General features: G+C 30.8%; 2 protein-coding genes and 1 long non-coding RNA gene across 4 annotated transcripts in view; 1 reads left to right on the forward strand and 2 right to left on the reverse strand.

Moving 5' to 3' along the window:
- The window catches only part of LOC121121197 (histone-lysine N-methyltransferase SETD7), a 100,377-nt gene extending 91,112 nt beyond the window's left edge, over positions 1-9,265 (reverse strand). Inside the window, exon 1 of the mRNA XM_040716072.2 lies at positions 9,044-9,265. The gene's annotated coding sequence lies outside the window, so the exon portion shown is untranslated. The remainder of the gene's footprint in view (positions 1-9,043) is intronic.
- Positions 1-20,189, forward strand: part of LOC121121198 (uncharacterized) — a 222,716-nt gene that overhangs the window by 160,328 nt on the left and 42,199 nt on the right. The window lies entirely within an intron of this gene.
- LOC121121199 (uncharacterized) lies at positions 12,602-13,016 on the reverse strand. Its single transcript, XR_005865361.2, has 2 exons — positions 12,879-13,016; positions 12,602-12,820 (listed from the first exon to the last, which is right to left on the reverse strand). It is a non-coding gene; the product is annotated as an uncharacterized lncRNA (long non-coding RNA).

Consider the following 20,189-nt stretch of genomic DNA (forward strand, 5'->3'; position numbering starts at 1 on the left):
GGTTCATATGGATTCAAGACTTAGCGCCTTGTCATTCTGGCAAAACTGTCATACATTACCTCGACAGCCAGTTCCACGTGGTTATCAAAGCTGATGAATGGCCTTCCAACAGTCCTAACCTTAACCCGTGTGATTTTTTATTTGTGGTCAGAGCGGTGATGCAAGGTAAATGAATATTACCATAGCTCATTGAGATCCCTGAAGATCTATGTGAATAGGAACTTGACCCACTTCAACAAAAAAGATTTAATAAAGGCATGCTTAGCCTTTATGTCCCGTTTAGAGTTGATGATCAATGCCGAGGATGAGCATATTGAATGATACAGCAGTTAATTGCTCGATTTAAATTTCATTTTGTAATATTTATTTTTTTTCAAAAACAAGTAGAGCCAAACTTTAAATCGTTATGAAACAAAAAAAAATTTTTTTTTTATATTTTAAAAATTTGTTTAATTGTCTTTTTGAAAAAAGAAGTTATATTATCATACCCTGTATAAAAAGTTAAATCATGATTAATAATCTCTTTATTACATTTAGATTCTTCATAAACTATTTTTGTTCGGTCCTATACTTTTTTTTTGGTATTTTATATTTTCATTTCTCCAATCCTTCCCCAAACTTTGCCGTTTTTATTTAAATAATCTTAATAATTTTTACAGTGCGATATTATGGTTAATTATTTGGTTTTTTAGGTTCATAAAAATCACCTGAGAAGTTGATATTGTAATGATTCATTTGTACAAATCATGCATTGGAATTATATAACTTTTTATTCTGAGGATTTTGATTAATTGAAATAAAATAATAGACTTGGTTTACCTTAAAAGTAAAATTGAAAAAAAAATATTCATATAAAAATAAGTCCCATTTTCAATTGGGGTAGATATAACTGGAAGGATTCCGCGTATTTTATATCAATTTAGATGTACCAAAACCTTCATGTCAGGTAGTTTGATTTTAACAGTTAAGAATATGATTATTGTGTTAATATTGGGATAATAGTTTGAATTAAGTAAAATATGTGTGGTGTTAAAAGAGTACAAAACAAAAAATGTACATATCGTGCTCATTTTTAAAATTTGGTTCTCCTGTTTATCAAATGTATGTACTCTAGTTTTTCTTTTTGTAGGCTTAGATCAAATAAATCTAAAAATGTCAAAGGGAAATCATTTCTAAAGTATGGTGAATAAAAAACGATCATATTCCTCAATTATTTCGTAGACGTTTTTTTTTAAACTAATATTTTTTTTTTTATAATTCATCCATCATTATTTCAGATAAATACTCATTTTTATTTAGGTATTTTACATGCTTTGAGTGTGTTTTTTAAGGAAAAATGAATCATGTTTTTTCAATATTGAGTTCATAAAAAGATTAAGTGTTTTTTTTAGCAAAAAAATAAGAATACTAATAAATGGAGCTCATGAATTGAAGAGACATACACACATTAAGAAAGAATTCAGGTAGCTCATTCCCTTTGGATTTTAAATTTTATAATATATTCTTTATAAATTAAATATACATTGTTATTCATTAGCCATAAAATACAATTTTTAACACTGAAATAGTTACTTGGAGAAGTCAAACTGAAAAATCTGTTGTTTAACAAAGAAAAAATGGGATTTTTTCGTTCAAAATTGGCTTTTTATTTGCTTTATGTAGACGAGTCCCAATAACACTTTTCAAGTTTTTGCTAAGCTTAAACAGTATTTTTTCATATCAAGAAGCACTGTAAAAGTAAAACAAGAAATTGTTTTTGATCCATTATTTTAGAACTAACAAAAGTAGTGTATCACTTAGCACAATAACTCACAAACTGAAGAACAGAGGTTGCATAGAGGTAAAATACACAGACTGTTGATCAGTGATGAAAATCCAATGTAGAAAAAAAAAAGATACCAAAAAATAACATGGTACCCCTGAGAATTTGAAGAATATTTTGTAGGAGAGAAAGAATAATACTCATCACTTTTCATACGATCAGCAACAATCAGCTGTGACAAGAAAGGAAGGATAAAAAAAATATAAACAATGACATTTGTTAGAATTAATCCAATGTCAATCCCCAATTCTGTCCCACAAGAACTTACAATTATAACTCTGCAACAAATCCTTAAAGTTACTGTCTGCTTTTTATGAGCACACACTAATGTTCAATCAGGTTTTGGAATATAATTGAATCTATTTAGGAAAGGATGTTCACTACTCAGGAATTAAATAATAATGACAAATTCTTAGGAAAAGACAATTATTTTCTCAGATTACCAGTTCCAAAAAACGTGCCAGCAGATACAACGGATTTTCATCACTGATGAAAATACTCATAGATTAAATTTGGTGTGTTTTTTTAGCTCGCCCGTTAATTTGTTATTGTTAGTATAAAGAATTAATTTTATTTTCCTTAGCAGTTGTCATTATTATTTAATTTCTGAGTAGTGAAGATCCTTTCCTTAATAAATTCAATTAAGTTCAAAATCTGATTGAAGATTCGTGTCTACTCATAAAAGACAGAGCATAACCCTGAGGATTCGTTGCGGAGTTATAGTTGTAAGTCCTTGTAGGACTCAGAGTAGAATTGGGGATCGACATCGAAGTAATTCTAGCAAATGTCTTTGTTTATATCTTTTTCCTTCCTCCCTTATCACAGCTGATTGTAGCTGATTTAATGAAACGTCATGAGCATTATTCTTTCTCTCCTCCAAAACATTCTTCAAATTGTTAGGGTTACCATGTTGATTTTCTGGTTTTTTTGCCCATTCCACACTGGATTGTCACTTTTGAAGATACTGAACCATAGCAAGGAAAAGTCTTTGACGTTGTAACAGCAGACGAGAAAAAAAAAGATACTACACCCAAATAATCGTAAACTTTGTATTTCCCACTATAAGCTCCGACAATTTTAAAGTATTACTTATTTGTATAGCCTTTGTAAAAAAATATCAGTTTTAAGAAAAATAATTAGGCAATTCAATCTATTAATCATCATGTATTTGACTATCTCATGGAATCTAACCTTATATTTACACTAATTAAATCTATTCAAAATGTTATACATGTTTAAAATTATATCATTTTAGAAGATTTAGATTTGGGAATTCCACTAGAGACAACTGCAATCCGTTGTAAGTGATAGAGGAGTTTATTCTTGTCGAAAAACTAAAAGAAAACGTCGAAAGAGGATTTCTTTAATTGGTTGAAAGGCCTAGAACTCCAAGGAGGAACACCCCATTTGCACTTCTCGGGCGAGAGACGGAAATGTCTTTCCTGGAGCCTAGATTATACACTGAAGAGGAGCGCCGGACGCACTTCTACTGACTTGGACGCTATAAGAATATCATCCCAGTACACGAAAAATCCAGTCATGTTCCGAAACAAGGAGTCCATAGAACGTTGGAAGGATTGCGCTGCATTTTTAAGGGCAAAGGGCATCCAGATACATTCGAAGAGTCCAAGGTGAACTTGCACGTATGAGTGAACTTGAAATACTGACTATGTTATTGTTAAAAAGGTACACGGTATAAATGAAACATAAAATAGCTCAAACCAACAAACTAGAATCAAGAGTCCTTCATACTTATGATTCTCATTAATTTTACACCAATTTTAAAAGATAAAATGTTGAAGTACTGGCCACATATTGCAGTGAATGAATTTTGATTAATTACATCCGCCAACGACGTTATATTTCTGCCTCCGTTAGTTTGTTTGGTGACCAGGAATACCACAAAAGTTACAAAAGACATATTTTTATCTAACTTGGTACCAAGATTATGTATGCTTACAGTAGAAGGCCATTAAATTTTGATATATGTAACTACGTATGGAGTTAATGTAATACAATAATGTTTATCTTACTTAATCAGTCCAACTCCATCTGACCAATTAAAAAAATCTTTAATAAAAGTTGAGAGGTCAAGGATAATGTAGCACAAAACGTTATAAATACATCATTGACCATAACTTTAGAACGTATTAAGGTAAAGAGATCAAACTAGTGTAGTGTATTTATGTAGGTTCAACAAAGAGGCTACATATAGTAAAAATGCAATTTAGACAAATGGACTAGAGGCGAAGGTTTGCATTCTACAGAGTACCCATTCCAGTTAATAATTTATTTATTTCGTTAAGAGGATACGTCAACAGTTGCCTCGAACCGCTATTAAAGCAAAAATCATGTAAACCGTCCCCTAATTAAGTAATCTAATTAGAAAAATGTTTAAAGAAGAGAAGATTTCCGAAAAAAATCCAAATTTCGTGTATCGGAGTCAATCAATCAATCCATGATTGAGATTCAATAGACAATTTGTTGGAGCTCCTATCTCCCTAATCAAGTTCTGATCGACACACCTTTAGCCCGAGGTCCTCTTTGACTATATTTATCATCAAATATATATATTTATTTTCTGGGTTTTTTTAGTTGGAAAACTGAAGAATGTCTTCACTTTTCATCAGCAGTTATTGTTACTATTTAACTCCTGAGTATTGAACCTCCTTTTCTACTGTATTCAAAACCTGATTGAACAATCGTGTGTGCTTATAAAAGACGGGAGGATTTCTTGGGACTTTTAATTGTAAGTCGTTGTTACCCTCAGAGTAGAATTGAGGATCGACATCGAACTAATTCTTGCTAATGATTATTTACATCTCCCCCTCCTCCCTCGTCACAGCTGATTGTAGTAGATCCAATTAAACTTAATGGCAGCTAAGCTGATCTCCTTTACTTATTCTTCAAATTGTCAGGGTTATTATGTTGATTTTAGCTTTCTTTTTTTAAGATGCACTAAAATACACACACGATTTTCATCCCTAGTGATAAGTGTTTCTTTGTAATCAAGACAAAAATGACACTTTTAAAAAATTAGAATTGAAAAAATAGTTTTACATTTTGAGACTGTCAATGAAAATAATTAGAAATTGACGAATTAAATTTATTTATAATAAATGCAGAAAACTGAAGGGGAAAACTGAAGGGAGAGTTAATGTCAATCAAAGTTCTGTTTATGTTCTTTTCTTGCACTTAATTTTATACTAGTTATGGACAACTACATTTCACATACAACACACTTTCCTTTCTTGTACAAAATAACTTTCTTTCATTTTAAATACCTTGTGTGACGTTGAAATCTTACCAATCAATACTTTAACTTTAAGAGTTATAGAGCTGTAGCCACTAAATACGACCAAAAAATATTTAGAGGCCACCTGTAACGCTATAATGTCTCCTCTAATCTTCGATGTAGCCCACTCCGGCCTTTAAAATTGTCTCAAGATGCATCCTGAATGTTTGTCACGTTTTTCATGTGTGTTCTTCGGACATATCGTCCCAGTGTTCGTTTACAGTGGCATCATATCCATGATGTTTTCGTGTCTATGGGTACAGGTCCTGGACACTACATACGACCAGAAGGTGTAGTCCAAAGGGTTGTCATCGGGTGAAAACGAGGCCATATTTATTTTGGCAAAAAATTGACTTTATTGTCCAACCATCTTTGAGAAACATTGGCAATGTAGGTAGGACCAGTGTCTTATTTCAGGACTGCAATATTATGCAGGAAGTTAGATCGACCCCATGGAAGAAAGTAAGCTCTATATTTTAGTTTCTGCATTAACAAGCCTGCAGATCTTCAAGCAAGTGTCACGTTCAGATGCCTTAATTCTTGACCACTTAGAAAAAGATAAACAATTGAAATTTTTACTCAGTGTGATGAAATATTCAACGTGCCTAACTTTAAATATCACCGTCTCTGTAAAATCACCAGAAACGCTCAGTTGCCAATAACTCAGTATTCAAATTTTAGCGTTGCACCCGGCACGAATAAAAGTAACTTTTCTTATTTTAAGTTGTATAAAAAATAGATAAATTTTGTTAATGAAATATTTATATATATACATAGAAATAGATAAAATGTTAAATTAATTTCCGTCAAAAACTTGGGAGAGAAAAGTTTGCCGATATTTTTTTTAATTTTGTAAAATTAAATTAAATAAATCTTTTAATTATTATTTATTTATCTCATTCCAAAGTCTTTGGACCAAAAAAAAATTCCTATATTCATCTTCTATTTTCTTAGGAGGATTAAGGTATTATTATAAGTGTCTTAAAAAAATATGATGGAAAGCGGGGACAATATTTTTTATGATTGCTACTAAAACAAGATTTTTTTTTTCCAAAGCTGTTAGCATTATTCTTCCATTCTCGAGGATGGAATATCTAAGATTTGAGTGTTTGATAGAATAACACTGATGATTGGCTTGGGAGTCATAAGTAGTAAGGCTCATCGGTAAGTGTTGTGTTTTTGAATAAAGACGCATAGGCATTCTACGTTCAATATCTCATTTTATATTGAATGCATTTATGTACATGTTTATAAATATAAAGGATATGTGGAAGGTTTCGTGATCAAAACAAGTAAATATGATCCACTTTATATGTATGAGTAATAATTAATCAAGGTAACATTTTGTGCATGTTAAAAAAAAGATCACTAAAATGAACGTGGTAATTATGCCAATTTCAAGAATGTTTTTGAGGTTAGCAGTTTAAGTAAACAAAAGCATAGGCAAGAAGTACTCTGACGTCGACCTTCAATTTCAGAGTCAAACAATGACTTATTCAATCAGGTTTTGAATGAAATAGAACAGGAAGTTCACTCCTCAGGAATTAAATAATTATACTAACAACATAAAATAAGAAAATTCATTTTTCATATTACAAACTCTAAAAAAACAGACATACTAAAAAATAGACTGATTTTGTCACTAATTATAGAGATAAGTTTGTATTGGACTCAGAGTAAAATTAAGGATCGACAAGGAGGCATTTCAACCTATATCATTGGTTGATACTGAGTGGGATTTGCATTTATTTCTGTCATTTAACGACAGCTTGTAGCTGATCTAATCAAGGTTATAAACCAAGTGACGAAACAAAACCACGTGATCAATATTTGAAAAAAGTCCTGTTCTTAGCATCACTTTTTTTGTTTGCTAGGAGCGTTACGTATTCTTGTCTATGGATATTACTAAGGATGAATTCACTCTTTTTACTAAATTATCAAGGGGAATTAGGCTAAGGAAATAAAAGTTTCATACGTCATGAGAGAAAAATGATAAAGTGGCGTTCTCTGTAATATCACAAAAAGCGACATCTTACGTGGGAATAAAGATAGCAGCGAGATCAGAAATCTACTCTAGCAAACAGTTGCATTTTTTTGTAAGTACTAAGTTATGAGTTCATGGATAATAACACTGAAGATATGTTAGGGAGTCACCAGAGTAGGGTCCTTATAGGATTCCGAGTAAAATTGAGGATCGACAACCGAGTAATTCTTGCCTATATGCTTGATGGATACGGAGTTAGGTTTATGCTTATTTCCTTCGTTTGACGGATGATTTCATCTCATCTAATAAAACGTCATGATAGCTACACTTCTTTCCTTCCAAACAGCCTTTAAATTGTGCAGGTTAAAGCTGAAACGAAACACGCCTGTTTGCTTGAGTGGTTTCTTAGTCTTTGTGAAATATTTTTCCCCCAGCAAGATGTTCGTTTTTATGACGTGCCTGTGTCATTTTTCCTAATGACACATTCAACTTTTTTTCCTAACACAGAATTTGCTTTGTTAATTCAGTAAAAAGGATGAGTTTATGGTGACTACGTTGTAAGTTATTGTATAATATTTTACTCTCCGAAGTGACGTTATATTGTATCATGCAGCCCCTCCTTAAAAAACAGATAAAAAACCACAAATCCCTTCATAGTTCGCCAATTCTTCTCCACTATATAATTATTATTCAATAATTGTTGGGAATAATTCACAGCTTAAATAGAGCTAATTGAACCAATCAAGGTACAGAACACTGATTAGGAGAAAAGAATTCATTCCTGAGAATTGAACATCTGTTTCTACTACATACAACACATCATTGTTGTATACGAAATCGGACTTGTAAATACAAGTACTCATAAGAGAAGGAAAGTAACTCTGAGGATGTGCTGCAGAGTTATAATCCTTAGTCTTTGTTCGGCTCAGAGTAGAATGAAGAATCGACATTGGAGTAATTTTTGCCTATTTAATTTTAAATATCCTTCTACCTTCTCTCCTCTTCACAAGGAATTAAATAAAAGTACCCCAATATATCTAGCAAGGATATAGACAGGAATTACACCGATGTCGATCCTCAATTCTACTCTGAGTCCAACAAGATCTTACACTTTAAGCTAGTGATGTAAATCGTGTGTATTTTTATCTGGCTCGTGTTTTTAGAATTAACGATCTGAAGAATGCATTTTCTTTTCCTCCAATGTTGTCATTGTTATTTAAATTCTGAATGGTCCATACCCCTTTATTATTTCATTCAATTATATTCAAAACCAGAAAGAACATTTGCATTTACTCATAAAAGACCTTGAGAATTTGTTGTAGAGTTATAATTGTAATTCTTTGTTCGACTCAGAGTAGAGTTGATGATCAAAATCGATGTTATTCTTGCCTATGTCCTAGTTTGTTTCTATCCCCACCTCGTAACAGCTGCTTATACCTGATCTAATAAAATCTAATGACAGCTAAGCTCCTCCCAAACATTTTTAAAGTTGTAAGGGTTACTATGTTGATTCTCGTTTGTTTGTTTCTAACATGCCCAAAATACTCAGGATTAGAATCACTATTTATTACTTTAGTCAGTGTTACAAGATTCATATTTGGTTGTTGTTGTTTTTTAACATACCGGCAAGTCATATTTTACAACTCAATCTATTGTACTAGATTACTTTTTAAGCCATGTGTTTGTTATTTTGATATAGAGATTGAATTAGGAGTATATAATACTATTTTTGTATATATTATATTTTCTTAGTCCATGATTTATGACTTCCTTTAAAAAAGTATAGTATTTTTTTGCTCCATTCGTCAAAAAATTAAATAGGGACTTTAAGTAATAAATAAAATTAAATATTAATATAAGATCCTTTGACTAAATCATCATCATCTTTCAACATATATTTGTCAATAATATCAACTTCATTAAGATAAATTATTTGACTTACTTAAGCATAATCAATGATATACACAAAATGGCGAACCGACGACCACGTGTTCAATATTTGTACGAGGTAACTTTTTTTCCCTGCTAAAAGAGATGAGTATTACCAAAAAGAAACAAAACTCTTTGAATATTCCTCCATAACTAACTCTGCAGCCTCCACGAATTCACTCTTTTAACTGAATTAACATGGTAAATTCCACAACGGGAAGAAAAAGTCGCCTATGACATAAAAATAAATGATATACGTGAACGTCATCTGAGATATCATGAAAGCGACATCTACCCTGAGAAAAAGATATTACTACGACCACGTATCTCCTCAAGCTATTTTGTTTTCAAGCTTTAAAATCGTTACCTCAGTAACACAAACATATACATGTATTTTGTTGTAATTGAATTATAATTACTTTTTTTTTAAGCTGTAAGCTATTCCCTACAATTATTGAGTAATGACTCCATAGCTGGGAAGAATTGGACAACTACAAATTGTTTTTGGGCATTTTTTAGTTTCTTTTTGGAGGAAAGGTTGCATGATATAATCACCTTACTCTCATGGTAATGAAACACAACTAATATACGATAAAATAAACGGAACTTTGTATGAAGCAACTCACAAAACCTTGACCATTATATTAAGTTAATTTTAAAATTTCAAAGCTCTTATCTATTAGGAACTCATCTAATTAGAGGACGTGCAGTAGTCTTCTTTTTTTTTTTTTTTTTAAGAACATTCATCATAATTTGGCATTAGAACAAATTAAAAATTACAGTATAATATGTTACTTGTATTTATATTGCGTATGCGTGTTTGCCTAATTTTAAAAACACTGAAAGAATTTTGAATCTTACATTATTAAATCGAATGTTTTTACGTAATATTGTATTTATTTATTAATTAAAATTGCTTCTAAAGCGTTTCATTGACGTTAAACATTGCTTAGTAAGCCTGCATCATATTGGAGTTATAGTTTATTACATATTACTCCGTGGAGAAGTAATCTATTACTTATTACTTAGAATAAAGTATTAATTTAGTTTATAGATATTACCTACTTTTTGATGTCCGCTTAAGAAATGAACAATGCTACAATCAATTCGCGACTTTTTTACATGGAATTATGATTATCTAGGAGTATTTGATAAGTAATATACGGCAATGCGTCCATAGGGGGTGGGATGGAAGAGTTGTAGACCCCAAAAAAAAAAAAGAAGGAATTTTTGTTTCTTTACTAGAATTTTTTGTATGCGGATGAAAAAATTTTACAAAAGAAAAAATAATTTTTATTTTAACAGCTAATGATTTTCGAAAAAAATAAAATATTTTAAAATTTTTTCCAAATATTTTAAAAAAATTACGAAATTTTTAATATTTAAATATTTTTTTACAAAGAAATATTGAATTTTTTTTTTGTGCAGAGCTGTTAATTTTTGGCATTTTTTTACAAAAAATTCAATTTTTTGTGTATAGCTTTGAAATTTTGAATTTTTTGCACAAAAAATTTAATTTTTGAAATATTTTCTGAATAGCTATGGATTTTAGAAATTCGAAAAGTTTTTCCCATGATTTTATAGAGCATTTTCATATTGCATCATCCTTCTAGAAATCTTTAACCTTGGAGATGTAATTAACCAAATTTAACAGCATTTAAAACTCTTTCTCTTATCCAACGCTTTAATTTTATTTCTTGTACACAAATTAAATAAAGTTTATTTAATATATTTTTTGCTGTTCAAAATTTTTCATTTTAATTTATAACCAATGTTGAGTAGTAACGCGTTAGTTAGTAATATCGTATTGTAATAGTATTACATTTCTAGGAACTAATAGTAGATATTACTTTGCTAAAGAAGTACAAAGTAACATAACGAAATTACTTTGCTAAATAAATAATAAGTAGTATTGTTTCAGTCCTCACTTAGGACTGAAGACTGGAATCCCGTCCATTTCCGTCTCGGCCCGATCCAGTTCAGTCTTGTATATCAGTTCTAAAACGGATAAAGTTCGTTCCTTGATGACGTCAAGCAACTTTATTTCTTATTTTGTTATCAATTTTAGTACTGACAGTCCGATGTTATCAATTAAAATAGTAAAATTTGAACAACAAAAAATATATTGAAGAAACTTTATTTCATTTTTGAACAATAAATAAAACTAAAGGGTTGTATAGGAGCAAGATTTTTGACTCTTGTTAAATTTGGTGAATTATGACTGCAAGATGGACGACTTTTAGAATGATGATGTCTACAGGAAAATGCTCTATAAAATCATGCAAAACACTTTACTTTTAACACAAATCACTTTCATAATTATAACTATTTTATTAATGAATGTCTAGGCCCTTAAGTAATCCTGATCATAAGTCGATAAATTAACATTCAATAGATGATTTAATTATTTTTTCAAATACAACTTGCCTAAATAGATATACTAAATTGTACATAGTCAAATAAAAAACTTCATGTAAGTTATCGAAGGTAACATAAGTTTCAAAAACGTGTGATGAAATATAAAAATCAAGACTGTAATGTTTGAAAATCATGAAAATATCCATCATCCTTCTCAATTAGAAAATAAATATTAATTTGGCAATTAATTTATTTACATTTAGAAGGACTTTGCGTGGGAATGATATTAATTCACTTAAAAATAAAAACAAGTATTACTGCCTTTAGGTATTTATGTATTTCCCATTTCCTGAAGAAAAATAGGTTGGATTTTGGGACAAAGTTATCATTTTTGAAAGTCTACATAAAAGGATCAAGCTTATGAGCTCTCCTTGAGCAAAAGTTCACAGTTGATATAATATGTCTCTTTAGATTCCCTTTATTTCTAAAATCATATTATAATTCAATAAAAATATTGCAAATGACATTGGAAATATATTTAGAATATTTTTTGGCTCCTTGTTTTTTTAACATGGATTGTAAATATATCAACTATGTCTTCCCATTATCACTATATGTATTTTATCTCTAATGATCTTGTCACTGAAAAGCTTAAAATGAATATTTAGAATTAAATTTTTTCTTTACGTATGAATATGAGTTTGTTGGCAAACAACACAACCCAGGTGTGACAAAAAAAAATATAGGATCAATTCATTACGGCGTTACCTTGCTAACAAAAACATATTTTGTGTATTTTGTAGTCAGCTTTCGAATACCTCGTCTCACTTGATACGACATGGCTATTTCATAATTTCTTATTTTTGATAAATAAACGGTTTAATAAGTTACGCTACACTTATGCTCCGTTTCATAAAAGGTTTGAAATAAAATTTCTAGTTGATTTCTAGTCGTATATGTATATATGTCACAGTAGAGATTGAAAAATGAAATCCAGTAGAATCGTTGATTCCCTTAGTAGAGATCATGATTGTATATTGTCATAGGACAGATTATGATCATGATTTCTACTAATTATACTAGTAGAGATTACAATCCTATTCTCTCCTAGGACAAATTAAAAGTTTAAGTTTACTGAGGGAGAAAGTAGTATTGAATATTTGAAGAGGTTGTGTGTTTTCGAAAATATAACGCAAAGTCATACCCTCTAATATACCTGTTATATAATTATATTTAATAGTAAATCGTTTAACATAATTATATTTTATATAAAATCTTGACGTTAAGTATATTTTTATCGTTTATATTCACAAAAACAAGAATTGATATAATCTATTTCGATTCGCTCTTTCAGAAGGAAGTTCCTCATAATTTCATAATTAACGATGTCCTATGTCCATCCTAGGCATGGACTTTCTGAGTTTGAATTTGACTGTGAAATAAGAATTATAGTTATTATTATATGACTAAATGACATTTCAAACATATACCTCAAAATGTGAAGATCTCCTCATCCTATTTAATCCTCAACTCAAGAGATGAATCGGCTTCTTGTATTTATTGTTGTATTTCAGAAGGGTCTTGAAACAATGTTTTTACTTCCATTCTTTAGGATCCAAAGTCCTCCCAGTAATATGAAGATGGTTCATTGCTACAAAGAACAGAGCTGTTTCCCCGAGGCACAATGAGGGAAGCACATGTGAAGGTTCGAAGTGAGCACAACATAATCTATGATTGTGATAAGTTAATAAAATATTTCGATATATTTATCATTATATATCATATTCAGAAATGCGTGCAGCTTTCATGGACGCGCTCCACATCTTGATCTAGTTCTATAACTCTAGTACAATCATCTCCATGGCATCTTGATGAAGTAATTGACTGCATATGAATGTCAATAATTCTTCGCAACGGACCATAGTAGTAGTATTCCATGTCTCCATCAAAATTATTTGAAACCTACAGTTGTGATTTGTAATGATATATTCTAGAAATCTATTACCAGACCCAGCATGATCCAATGAATGATGAGGATTGTTGTAACTTGTAGGATTCATTCCAGAGTTTAGCTTGAAGTAAGGAAGAGTCAGTGATCCTGGAGAAGGGAGTTAAGGGTCCGCGCAATTTGTTTATAGTTATTGTTTACGTAGATTAGAACTGTGAAAAGAGGAAGGGAAGAGAACAGGGGATGATGAAATTGATGACTGTCGATGGATGAAAAGGAGAAGGAGTGAGTAGTAATAGAGGATGACGAAGATTAACAGCAATGACGGCATTTACTTCTATTTCCCAAGGTATAAATAATATCAACGGATTGGAATTCCATTTCTACTCAGTATTAAAGATCTATCACGACGTCATTTCTAATCCATGAACACCATAAATCATTCGTATCCGTCTCCCACCCATCAGTAATCATCATTCATCACTCATCTCCAGTGCCGACTGCCAAATGCCAAGTCCTCCGTTTACAGCCCTACACAAAAACTACTAACTAGTGTAGAAACATAAACCGTATTACGTCACTAAATATCTGTAATTTTGATGTTAATCCAACGCTGTAATAATTCACAAACTTATATTTATCTAAAATTCAAATGCTCAAATCACTTATGTTAAAGTTCAAATCAAGTATCAAGTATTTTAACAAATTTGGCAAGTCGAGTTTTATGTCATAAAATTAATTAATCGAGTCAAAATGATTCATGATAATTTCTGCTGGTCACGATTATAGTACAAAAATATTTTCTCTCTGTTATGAATTGCGGAATCATTTATATAAGATCAGTTAAGTTTAATCTTATTCCTTCAAAAATGATTACAGGGCTTGATGATAGAGTAGAGTTGCATAAAATATGACTTGTCAGTAAAAATAAGGGAAACCCAAAAAATGTCATGGTGTACTGAAAATTTGAATATCAGCTGAAATCAACGGCGAGAAAACGGAATAGAAAATTTTTTATTATTCGGCAAATTATATAGAAGAGCAAAAAAAAATCGATTTTATTATGAATAACTATGGATTTTTTAAAACAAATTCCAGAAAATTTAATATTTGAAATTAGTTTAAAAAGAATTTAATTTTTTCTAAAAAATTTTGAAATTTTTTTCTATAATAATAATATTTAAAATTTTTTTTTTTTATTATATTTTTTTTAAATAAAAATATTTTTCTGGGAGTGATTTTTATTTAAAAGCTAATATTTTTGACCCGGTCCTGAATTTAATCAAATGAACTTATAATTATTTTCTTACAAAGCCATCATCTTTTTTTATCACGACAAAAATTGCTTGATTTGACTACTATCCCCCACCCCCAATAATGACACCCCTGATAATGATAACGGCTTTAGAAAGTAAGAAATACCGTTCAGGTTTTCAACAACAGCAGCACAGCTCACAAGCTAAATTTTTTTAAGGTTTTACCACTCCATATTTAACACTGAAGACTGTAGTACAGTTCAGTCTGGGTCTGTTCCAGTTCAGTCCTGCATATTAGTTAAAGTTCGATCCTTGAACTTAACTTTCTTTCTTTTGTTAAAATCGATTAGGGAATTGACTGTCCGAAGGATCGGTCCTAAGACTGGATTATACCGAATAAATTAGGACACAGCAAGAGCTATATCTACTAAGTAACCTCTATGAATTCACAACTTGAATTGATTCTAGAGATTGTCCTTATACATGAGGACCCCACGCCACCTTCTGAAAGAGGTTATGAATTCCAGGAGACTGGATAGTCCACGTTTTGCTGCCCAAATCTCTAAGATTTTAAGATCCGAAAAATCCCTCGGGTCTTTTTTTTTTTTTTTTAAGATCCGTAAAAGTTCAAGTATCCTAAGGCAGTACGGGTCTTGGATTTTTCCGGGTAATAGAAGTTTACTAATACTCTAGCCGATTATTTCGGATCCGGATCCTCGACCCGCCCTATCTCTAACTATGATGTTTAAATTTTGATGGTAAATATTATTTTTCACTATTGAATTATAACTGGCTTGTTATGTAACAACCTCAAATTACCTGAAGAATCCTGATAAAATACGTGCATTTTGTATGGCGCCTTTGTTCCATGATATAATTTTGTTTCTAAGTATAATTATCCTAAATGGATCACATACCCCCAGATCACTACTTTGAGTACACACACCTATGTATGGTGGGAAAATTGATTTAGATAAATGACTGTTTTGAATTCTACTATGTACATACTTTTAAATGTTTGCCTTAAAGCAAGGTGTCATTTTTTTATTGCAGAGTACAAAGTTCAATTCAAAGATATTCGAACGTTAAACAGTAATTTATGCTTAAAAGATCATAATAGAATTGCTAAAGGTTGTGTTACAACTTCAAAAACGTGTATATATATGTTGTGTACAAATTGTAATTTGTATAAGCACATCGTACAAGTTGAAATTTCTTCGTCTTCAAATCCATTATTTAATTAAAACATTGGTCATTCTTATTACAAACTATTAATGGAACTATCATTTTATTTTGATCTATTAAAATTAAATGGTTATTATATTTGTATGCGCAATAAAACTCTGAGCATTTGAACTTTATAATGTGCCACACAATATCTATATTAATAAGGTATAACTTGTACAAAGTCGAAACTTGTACACAATATATTGAAATATAAATTAGAACTTTTAGCGTGCGCTTATTTTGACTGAAGTGCTAAAGTATTTTCTCATGTTGATAAATTAAATGTGATAAATTGAAACAGCTCATATCTAAGGGATAGGGAAGCCAATTACTCAAACCAACCACCTTGTGCTGAAGTCAGAGCCTACAACCTAGCACAGGACTTGATGAGGAACATCTTTCCATATTGCCCTGTCCTTCGAGAAGGGAAGCCCACAAGGAGTACCCTGTGTTATGTAAATATATATTGTCTCTGTCCCCAAGAGGCCCTACTTATGGTGGTCCAAGGGTTTCAGATCTGGGTTGCTAAGAGGCTACATTTTCTTTGCCCAAAACAAAGGGGTCTTAATGAAGTTCCAATTACTAGGTTTGGACAAACTATGCCTATTTAAAATTCCAACCGGATCCGTCTAACATCAATTGAGTCTCTTTAAATCCATTATCTATGGAGTTATTTGCGTCTTTGTGTGTATGCCCAACACAAAGTCAACCAATATTGGTAACACGATCGCCGTTTTCGGAGGAAGTTTAAAAAAAACTTTGTAATTTATCTTATACGGTACTGTCAGCTAAATCTGATGAGTACACTTTCATAAACATAGATCTCAAGGTTACCTTGATATTGAGGTCTAAACGTGTTCAGGATTATAAATCACCACCCTGTATATACTCTTATAGTTGATTTAATTCAAAGAAGTCTCCGTGAAAGCAACTCTTCTACATATATCATATATATATAGGCAGTACAGACAGTATTTTTGTGGAGAGGAAGGAGCGGCTCAATGCAGATACTTACATCGAAATTCTGGATAAGAAAGTGCTACTTGCTTCTAAAAGTACAGGGACAACTTTGTTTTCACTCAAAAAGGAGTTCCGTGTCATCGTGCCGCTAAAACCCATACCTTCCTGGAAGACAACTTTCCTGACTTTTGGGATTCAACATGTGGCTATCTTCCTCTTTATACGCGAACCCCTTGAACTATTCTATATATAAACGCGTCTGGAGGAGAGGATGTGTTATACTCATCACAGGATTGTCCAGTCTCTAGAGGCTTCCATCAAGAAGGAGTGGACCAAGTTCAATTCTGACTACATAGTCAAGACCTGCTGGGGATTTAGGCCTCGTATTGAGGGAATTATTAGAGCTGAGGGATCACATATTAAGTAAAAGTTGTGCCAAGTACTATTTTGAGATTATTTTCATAAATAAATGTCCTCATAAAACCTTTCGTTTAAATTTTACTCTTAAAAAATTGAAAATAATAAAGTATGTACCACTCTATCAGATCATCGCTGTATATATGTATACGCATACACGAACGATAGATGTGGTAATCCGCTCACAATCATGCAGAAGTTATTTGGTCAACCAATAAGCGTCAATTCAAAATTTAAAAAATAGTTTTCTTCTTTTAATTTGATGTTTTATGATCATTTCTTGTCATGTTTTAATTTTACTGAATATAAATCTTATCTACAACACATATTTATAAAGCGAATATTGCATCCCGATTAGTGTTATGTCGGTTCTTAAATATTCAGTCCAATCCAGTGTGAAAAACATATAATATTGGAATAATAATATTTTAAAATGTACTATTTTTCTTAAAATATAAAAAGAAAAGCTTAAATGTTACAGTATTTATTATTTCCTAATAGATCTCGTAATTAATTTGTTTTCCAAGAGATCCTGTATAAATACAACTTCTCGGTAAATGGAAAATTCTAATGTAGCCCGTTCTCTAGAGTAAAATTGATCCGTAAGCTTCGGAAGTGTCCTAAAACCAAATTGATCTTGTATCTCTGATCCGTGTTCAATGATCATTCTGCATTTCGTAACTACTTCTTAAAATAGAATAATCTTTTACAAATGACGTCATCATATTTATTTAACAGTGATATAATTATATTATATATCAATCTTCAATAGTTTCAATAAGCCTAAGTTCAACTATAATAAGATACAATTGAAGAATAAAGACAAAATATTCACGTATTTTAAAGATACTTAAAGTTTACTAATATTATTCAATTGGTATACTAAGATACTTTGATATAATATTAGTGAAAATATATCCTTGTAGAATGCGTTTAAAACACCGAAATATAGATGACCTGAAGTCTACCATCCCCAAAATATACCCTGAGGACAAAATTGTCAAAACCTGTCCCAGCTTCAGACATGGTATTGAGACTATCATTGCACCTAATGGAGGCAATATCGAGTAAGATGCAGCCTCTATAATTTACCAACAATTTTTATAAATATATTTTTTTACAAATCAGTTTATACAGCTTCTGTACCTAATACAACTTTTCTTCTTAGTTAGAAAAATAAAATACAGCTACATATATGAATACTAGTAATTGTCGTATTACAAAATTCTGGAAACAACAACAAAAATTGACAATTTCTTTTGGTGTCAATTTGACTCTCAGCTTTTAGTAAATGGGCGTTTTTTAATCAATTTAATTTTCTGTAAATACCTATGAATTAATTTTTCTTAATAAAATTTAATTTGATTTGATTTCCCCCAAAAATTATTTTTTTACCTCCAAAATATATAATTTACTTTGAGTAGCTATAAGTATTTGATACTTAAATTTAAAAAACAAAAAAAATATCTTAATAGATATGGATTTTTATTTAAAAAAATCCAAAAACCAAGACCTTCCCAAAATATTATACTACAGACAGCCTTGCATAGTCATGTGTCTTCTAAACTGGACAGTGGATGGGACCAACTTTAAGTTCTGTACTGTACTTCTATGTTTAAGGCAAGTAATTTAATCATTTCCTCCAGTGGGATTTTGACACTCCTTGCATTTCTCAAATGTTCTTGTTGCTGCAACAACATTTGATAAATAAAGTCATTAAACATTTATATGTAGTATTAAATAATTGCATATAGCCTTACAAAGAAAACAATCTACAATAATATGTAACACCATATGACGAAATTCACTTGCGAAATTACCGGGTACACGCATTGGATATGCTCTAAAAGATAATTACGCATTTCAAATAGTTATTATGTCATATTTATATATTAGTGTTGAGACTCGTTCCAAGGCCGATGTTTTTCTGAATCAGTCTTTCCTGATTTTTTTACATTGATTTGAACTAACATTTGGGTCCAGATGGGGATTTCTGATCATAAACAGAAATTTGTTAATCTTTTTGCGTTGTTTAACTAACTAACAGATAATTTCGGACGTGTTTTCTGTTTCTTTTTTGATGAAAGGCTGTGTGATACAATATAAGTAACGACGTGTAGTAATATAGTATAAGAATCAACAGCTGAGTATGCGCTTGCACCTGATGCTATAAGGCCCCTTCTAATGAACAGCTGTAATTTATTTCTCAACTTGTCTCCTCCAGATATTTCTTTCTCAATGGCCAATGCATATTTATGTTATGTTAGTATTTTGTATATACACATATCATTACAGAAACACTTTGGACCGTATCTTGATAACAATAAATATTGTTCCATTAGTGTTATCATGATAAGGAAAGATTAATCCAAGAACATACTTTATATAATTAGACATTTATTTCTTTGCATTGCTATCATTGTTGAGATCCCTTACTCATTAGAGTTAGAAACATGCATTATTTATATCAATTTCTATTTAAACAATCATTCATTGATATTTGCCCACCCTTTTTCTTAACTCTTCATAAATTTCATTCAAAAAGATTTTCATTTTTATCAATACGAGTTGATTTCAGACTCTCGGTGCCAGAATTTATTTTCAATTTTTTTTTATTAATGCCAATTCTAACAAATAATTACTTTTAGAAGAGACAAAAACTAGTTTTTCAATTTTAGAACTAAATTTTTTTAGAAGTGACTAAATTTAAACGAATAATATCTTTTAAAAAAGATTTTTTTTTTTTTTGATGGAAAATAATGACATTGAAAATTTTGTAGGCAAGACAATTTTTTTAATAGTGATAACTAGTGGAAAATTTTATAATATCTTATTTATATGTAATCCCACATAGAATCCAAATCGTACCTCTTCTCCCTCTGTACGTTTTTACATCTCTGTCTCTTTTTTTCTACCTTCATTATTTGTTTCTATTCCCTTCTATTCAGCCATATAACGAAGGCAACATCTCCTAGTATCTGCATAAAATAAAC

The sequence above is a fragment of the Lepeophtheirus salmonis genome, chromosome 7, assembly GCF_016086655.4.
Source record: "Lepeophtheirus salmonis chromosome 7, UVic_Lsal_1.4, whole genome shotgun sequence".
Lineage (NCBI taxonomy): Eukaryota > Metazoa > Arthropoda > Copepoda > Siphonostomatoida > Caligidae > Lepeophtheirus > Lepeophtheirus salmonis.